At 48.2% G+C, this 7,371-nt stretch overlaps 1 protein-coding gene across 1 annotated transcript in view; it reads left to right on the top strand.

Moving 5' to 3' along the window:
- LOC107122871 (S phase cyclin A-associated protein in the endoplasmic reticulum-like) overlaps positions 1-7,371 on the top strand; it is a gene marked incomplete at its 3' end in the record, with an annotated part of 63,010 nt that overhangs the window by 1,040 nt on the left and 54,599 nt on the right. Inside the window, exon 2 of the mRNA XM_015426012.1 lies at positions 4,754-4,818. The remainder of the gene's footprint in view (positions 1-4,753; positions 4,819-7,371) is intronic.

Here is a 7,371-nt window from a genome sequence, read left to right as displayed (position 1 = left end):
CCCCGTTCAGTTAGTACAGCTGCAGACGGCCCTTCCTCCCGGGTGGCCTGTGTGTCGCTTTCCCCGGGCTCCCTTTTGAGTTCACAACAGCCCTGCGAGGTTGGCCGCTGGCTTTCCCCCCCTCAGAAGCGGATTCCCAGGGAACGCCAGTCTGGTGTAGTGGCGAGGAGCGCGGACTCTTGATCTGGGACGACCGAGTTTGATTCCCCCCCCCACTCCTTCACACGCAGCTGCTGAGGTGACTTTGGGTCAGTCACAAGTTCTCTCAGAGCTGTTCTCTCCAGGGCAGTCCTCGGGAGAGCTCTCTCAGCCCCACCTACCTCACGGGGCGTCTGTTGTGGTGAAGGGGAAGGAGATTTTAAGCCACTCTGAGACTCCTTTGAGTAGTGAAGGGTAGGGTATAAATCTGATCTCTTCTTCGTCAAGCCCCTCTGGAGCTGCTGGGGATGCCAGCCTCCAGGTGGGACCTGGGGATAGCCTGGAATTACAGCTCCTCCCCAGACTACACAGATCATCCTCAAACCTCCAGGAGTTTCCCATCTTGGAGCTGGCAGCCCTGTTCCCCCATCCCCTGCCGGTGTCCAGAAGGGAACTGGTAATCCTAGGAGCCTCTCTTGTTACGTTATATTGCTGTTATTATAAACCACGCTGCCCTGGAAGGCTCAGGGCAGTGTACATCATATTTAAACATCAACAATTAAAAACAAGAAGTAGAGAAAAATAAATAGTTAAAACATGTTTGTTTGTTTTTTAAATAGTGCATCTGTATACTAACCTTACCATGAGGCACTCAGGGTTGTGTCTGTTGCTCCCCCCCTTCTTGATTGTTGTATATTGATTGTGAGGCTGGCCCACCCTTGTTTCCTGGGAAGTAGACTCGTGTGTAATGCCTCAAGCCCCTCTGGAGCCTCTCTTGTTACATTCGTAAAGCTGGTTGCTGCCTTTCCTCCAGGGAGCTAATGGCAGCATGTATCTTTCCCCCTCTTCTCCATTTTATTTTCCCAACAGCCCTGTGAGATTGGTCACTCTCTTTTCCTCCTTAACCTCAGTAGTAAATTCGCACGTGGCACCTGAGCCTCTCTGGAGATGATAGTACATCTGTATACTTCCCTTCCTCTTAGGAGCTCACAAAAGTGTATATATCGTTCACCCCTTCTTCATTTCATTTATTAATTTCTTGGATTTATAGCCTGCTCTCCCCTGTTCAACAGGGCTCAGGGCGGGTACAACAGTATCTGTAAACGGTATTTATAAGTTGCTGTAGATTTTCCGGGTTGTTTATAAGATTAATTAAAAATAATTAAAACAATTGATTCTATTTTCACAACAGCCCTGTGAGGTTGGCCACCCTCATTTCCTCCGAAGTGGATTCGCACGTGATGCCGAAGTGCCTCTGATGCCTCTCTTATTACCTTAATACATCTATCTACTGCCTTCCTTCTTTGGAGCTCACAGTGGTGTATATCTCCCCCCCCTCCATTTTATTTTCACAACAGCCCTGTGAAGCTGGTCGCCCTCTTTTTCCTCCTGCTGTTAGAAACAGTTTGCATCTGAGGACTCGGGATTCTCTCGAGCCTTGGACCAGTCATGAACTTTCAACCTAACCTACCTCAACAGGGTTGTTTTGGGGACAAAACCGAAAAGCGTTGACTGTTGTAAGCCAGGTCGGGTCTCCATTGGGAAGGAGAGTGAGGTATAAATGAAGTAAACATAATTTAGTTAGTTCATTAGTATAACTTAGTAAGTTCATTAGAGAGCCAGTGTGGTGTAGTGGTTAGGAGTGCGGACTCTAATCTGGGAGATCTGGGCTTGATTCCCCACTCCTCCACATGCAGCTGCTGGTGTGACCTTGGGTCACTGATAAGTTCTTTCTGAGCTGTTTTCTCAAGGGCAGTTCTCTCAGAGCTCTCTCAGCCCCACCCAACTCACAGGGTGTCTGTTGTGGGGAGGGGAAGGGAAAGGAGTCTGTAAGCCACTCTGAGACTCCAAGTGAAGGGCGGGGTATAAATTCAATCTCTTCTTCTTATATGGTGTGAAATTTAGCCTAGTGTTACACAACCAGCATATTGTAGGTGTAAGGTAATTGAGGAACGTGTGGTTTAAGTGTAGAGTAATTTAAGGTAAATCTGTTTATGTGGTTTCGCATAAAAGGAAGTCTTTGGAAACTGATCTACACATCGGACGTGGTCCGTAATTTTCTCTATTATAAAAAGGTCCCAGACTTTTGAGAATCAGGGGCGAGACGGGACTTCCATCTGGACCCGTTCACTTTATAATGCCCCTTCCTGAATAATTCCGTTATGATACAGCCCTGTTGACTTTCTGAAAATGCCCTTCTGGAGAAATCTGTTTTTCGTACTTTGCGGAATGACAGAAGTGTGGGAACCTTCCTGACCTTCTCATGCAACTAAAAAATGCATATGTATGTGTGATTGCCGGTCCTGTCCATTTGCACACACACCCCCCCCGCAGAAGGCTCTGTTCAGAAGAACAAAGCTTTCACGGGAGAGCAAAAGAGTCCAAGAATAACAAAAGGGCTTTCTCCAGGAGAGCCCAAATATTCAAATACTCTGCAGTCCTCACATTTCTGTTAGGAGTTTGTACGTGACAGCCCTGAGCCCTGCCTGGGTGGCCCACGCTAGCCCAGTCTTACCATATCTCGGAAGCTTAGTAGGGTCAGTCCTGGTTAGAGATGTAAAATTTCCAGAAATTTTGAAGGTCGGAAAAAAACCTGGTTTTTTCGGGGGGAAACGGAAGTTTTCGGAAAAATTGAAAAAAAATGCTACATTAGCATTTATTTTGTCTTTTCTAGATTGAAAGTCATTCTGTTACTTTAGGAACATAAAATATGACTATGGACATTTTTACTTGGCATGAAATTATCACAACTAGCATATTAAAAATATAGTGTATCCAAACAGTTATTACAAACAGAATACCCGCCCACATGCAAAAACAAAACTGAAGCCTTTTTCTTTTCTCGTGACAACAGACAAAAGGAAGAAATGCATCTTGTTCTTGCATTGGAGAGTTCAGTTTGTAACCTAGGACTTGCTTGTCCTCAGTGCACAGAAATTAGATCAATCTGATACCATATATATATATATATTAGAAATGATTTGGAAAATATTTGAACACCTTGTCTTAAAATATTTTATACATCATGTTAAAATAAAACGTTCCATAATCAAGTTTCTTTTCTTTTTTCAATTTTTCCAATTTTTTGGAAAAAAACAAAAAAGGCTTCCGGGAAAAAACGGGAAAAAACCCGTTTTTCCCCGAATTTTTCCGGTTTTTTTCCCGGGCCTTCACATCTCTAGTCCTGGTCAGTATTCGGGTGGGCGGCCACCAAGGAAGCCCAAGGCCGCTACACAGAAGCAGGCAATGGCAAACCCCCTGTGAATGTCTCTTCCCTCGAAAACCCTACAGGACTGCCGTAAATCGACCGCAGCTTGACGGCGCTTTCCACCCCCACACCCCAGCCCTTAAAGGGAATTAAAAAGGAGGAGGCGTCAGTGAAATTGGCAAAAGGTTTCTCCTGACTTTGCCGGCTTAAAGAGAACAGAAATCAGCGCAGGTGTCATCTTCTACCATGTTTGTGTGTGAATATTGAAGGTAATGGCAATGGGACAAGTGAGAACGTAAGAGAAGCCGATGTTGGATCAGGCCAATGGCCCATCCAGTCCAACACTCTGTGTCATGTAGTGGCCAAAACCCAGGTGCCATCAGGAGGTCCACCAGCGGGGCTAGAACTCCAGAAGCCGTCCCACTGTAGCCCCCCAAGCACCAAGATTTCAGAGAAGATAAGAACATAAGAGAAGTCATGTTGGATCAGGCCAGTGGCCCATCCAGTCCAACACTCTGGGTCGCACAGTGGCCCAAACCCAGGTGCCATTAGGAGGTCCACCAGTGGGGCCAGAACTCCAGAAGCCCTCCCACTGTTGCCCCCCCCCAGCACCAAGAATACAGAACACCACTGCCCCAGACGTAGGAACATAAGAGAAGCCATGTTGGATCAGGCCAGTGGTCCATCCCATCCAACACTGTGTTACAAAGTGTCCAAAACCCAGGTGCCATCAGGAGGTCCACCAATGGGGCCAGGACTCCAGAAGCCCCTCCCACTGTTGCCATCCAAGCAGCAAGAATAGAGACCGTCGCTGCCCCAGACAGAGTGTTCCATCTGTACATTGTGGCCAATAACCCAGAAACGCGGGTCATGCACTGTCAGACTGGCCCCAGTTGCATCGTGAGGCTGTGCAGGAAGTCTCGGGGCACTATCCCAAGTAGTCGGGCTTGGTGGCATCTCCCATCACCTGAAGAAGATGCCGTGCATGTAAATCAGGGGAAACATACATTGTGACCATTGGTAATGTGCTTTCACTGGAACATAGGCTGGCTACTCAGTGAATCATTCAAATGCTGGTGGAGTGGTTTCGGCCAAACCTTTGCTGAGATTTCTGCCGTTCTTAAGACCATCTTTGTCGGGGGGGGGTGCGGCGGCGGCAGATGTACAGTGGGTGAGGTCTTTGGGAGGGGGGTTCTACTAAAGCCTGGACGCCTGCTTTATTGGGATTCCCTTCCGCACAGTCCCTGTTTTTCCAGAAATACCGTTATCGAGTGTCATTTGCGTGCTCTGATGCTGCCGGTTTTTAGCGCCCAGGCGAAGCTTTCTTGACGAGACCCCCTAAACAGCGTACCTGCAGAAATGTTTTCAATTCTGTAACTTTCCCCCCCTTTCTTTCCCCCCCAAAAGTGGCTGCGCAGTTTATCAGGACTAAGACTTAGTCCACTAACGGACAAAAGCCTTACCTTTTCACGGTATGAACAGTACTTCCCCCATTTCTCTCTGAGACAGAGTCCTGTGGCACCTCCGAGTCTGTCTAGTTTGTTGTGGCATGCCAGGGGGCGGACAGCCATTTCGCCACCTGTGGCCCCAGCACGGCACCCTTCCCTCCCCCCGGTTGGCTTATCCTGCCGCCCTCCCGGCCAGCCCCCTGCCCTTGCTTCTTGCATGTCTTCGGCAGTGGCCGCAGGTGCTGTGTCTTCGCTCCCGTTTCCGGTCGTCTTCCGCAGCCTCCCCCGCATGATCCACCTGTACGGCCGCCATCTCACTCTTTCTCCTCCTTTGGGAGCTGGGAGAATTGCGCTAGAAGGAGCCCATAGAACTTTTGCACGTGGCCGACAACATCTCATTGAAAAGATCGGCCGATCTGGGAAGCCGCCGCCACCGTCTCAGAGGCTCGGTCGGCTGGGGAGGAGCTTGCAAGAAAGGGCTAGCGTTCTAGCTCCGATGGTTTCATACGGCACCTGGGCTCTTCCCTGGCTGTCAAAGGAGGAGCGATTGTGGGACGAAGGTTGCGTTGGGTGCACTTCATGTGTGTTTGTGCGTGTGGTGAATTCGGCTCACACCTTTCTGCTGCTGCCTCCTTCGTGGGCTTCCTTTGCCTTGTGGCCAGGCCTTCTCCGTGGCATGTGCTTTTTTCAGCAAAAGCCTCCTTTGTCGGACGCACCGTGTGAGTCGGGCCAGTAGCGTGTCTGTGTTCTCAAAAAAAAAAACCCAACCACCCCACATTGACGTCAAAGTTGTGCTCTTTTATCCATAAGGTTTATATTGCGAATTGAACAAGTAATTGCACATGCCCGAATGATACAGATTTATAACTCGTAAGTGGGCAAGACAGGGGAATTGAAGGATTACACTCCAAACAGTGGAATTAGGACTTGACATCGTTTCTTAGTCTTGAGCTGGATAGCCCAGGCTAGCCCAATGTCGTCAGATCTTGGAAGCTAAGCAGGGTCGGCCCTGGTCAATATTTGGAGGGGAGACCTTCAGGAATACCAGGGTTGTGACCAATGCTCCCTCTAAGCTGTGGAGTCTTGCGAGCAGAACAGAAAACCTTTATTGGCATAACACAGATAACCAGAACAAAGGCAAAATTTAAGGGATAGTACTAAAACAACATCAACCAACATTCCCAATATCTCAAAATACAAAGCAATCCTAACATGCTTTACGAGATTTACAGAGTACTACTCTTGACTTCCATACATAAGTCAAAAATTCAGTGACAGATAGTGTTATTGCTGGACTCTTGTCTGCTAGAAAGAAATTTAAATCCCTATCCAGAAAATCTTTCTGCACAGGGAGAAGCGGGCGAATCAACACATTGCGCATAGCGCAATATTTAGGACAGCGAAAGAGAATATGGCTGATAGAATCAGGTTCCCCAAGATTACAGTTACACAGTCTATCCTTGTACGGCACACCCCTGTATCTACCGGAGACCACTACTGAGGGGAAAAGGTTGAACCTTGCAAGCATAAAAACCCTCCTAAAAACCGGAATTGTAAATTAGGCGATATATGTACCATGGAGGTATGCAAGGGGAGGAGGGGTAATGAATAGGGAGAACAAACTCCAAGACTACCGGCATTAATGATCTGCGCCTCTATATCCCAAATTCTCCTCACCACCTGCAAGATTGCTACCTCACCACAGTTATAGAGGGGCTCCAGATCAATACCTAGGGTACCCACCTTTTTCACTATGGCCTGTGACCACTCTGATGTATAAGGGTCAGTTTGGTGTAGTGGTTAAGTGCGCGGACTCTGACCTGGGAAAACCGGGTTTGATTCCCCACTCCTCCACTTGCACCTGGCTGGATGACCTTGGGCAAGCCGTAGTTCTGATAAGGGCTGTTCTTGAAAAAGAGCAGTTTCTGTCAGAGCTCTCTCAGCCACACCGACCTCACAGGGTGTCTTGCGAGCAAAAATTCCGCTTTGTGAGCTCCTGGCATTAAAGTTGTGAGCGAGCCATTTGGCTGCTGCGTCAATTAGTTTGCTCTGGAGCCCTCCTTCCTGAGCTGAGACAAAAATCTGTGAGCTGGGGGCTAAAAACCTGAGAGCTAGCTCACACTAACTCATATCAGAGGGAACACTGGTTGTGACGTGGAGACAGGCAGTGGCGAGCCACCTCCGAACATCTCTTGCCTTGAAAACCGTATTGGGGTCTCCATACGTTCGCTGTGACTTAACGGCACTTTCCACCCCATTTTGCTTTTTTTGGGTGGTGGGCCCAATAAACTGATATTATTTTTTAGTTTAACTGTGTGTGTATCAGCTTAGGTGGAGAGGATAAGAAAGAAATGATAGAGCCAGTTTGGTGTAGTGGTTAAGTGTGCGTACTCTAATCTGGGAGAACCAGGTTTGATTCCCCACTCCTCCACTTGCAGCTGCTGATGTGACCTTGGGTCAGTCACAAGCTCTGGCACAGCTGTCCTTGAAAAAGAGCAGTTTGTGTCAGAGTTCTCTCAGCCCCACCCACCTCACAGGGTGTCTGTTGTGGGGAGGGGAAGGGAAAGGAGTTTGTAA

This window comes from Gekko japonicus, unplaced genomic scaffold, assembly GCF_001447785.1.
Source record: "Gekko japonicus isolate JY-2015 unplaced genomic scaffold, Gekko_japonicus_V1.1 scaffold4587, whole genome shotgun sequence".
NCBI classification, from domain to species: Eukaryota; Metazoa; Chordata; class Lepidosauria; order Squamata; family Gekkonidae; genus Gekko; species Gekko japonicus.
Note: the sequence above shows the minus strand (reverse complement) of the source record. Positions and strands in the feature narration are given on the sequence as shown.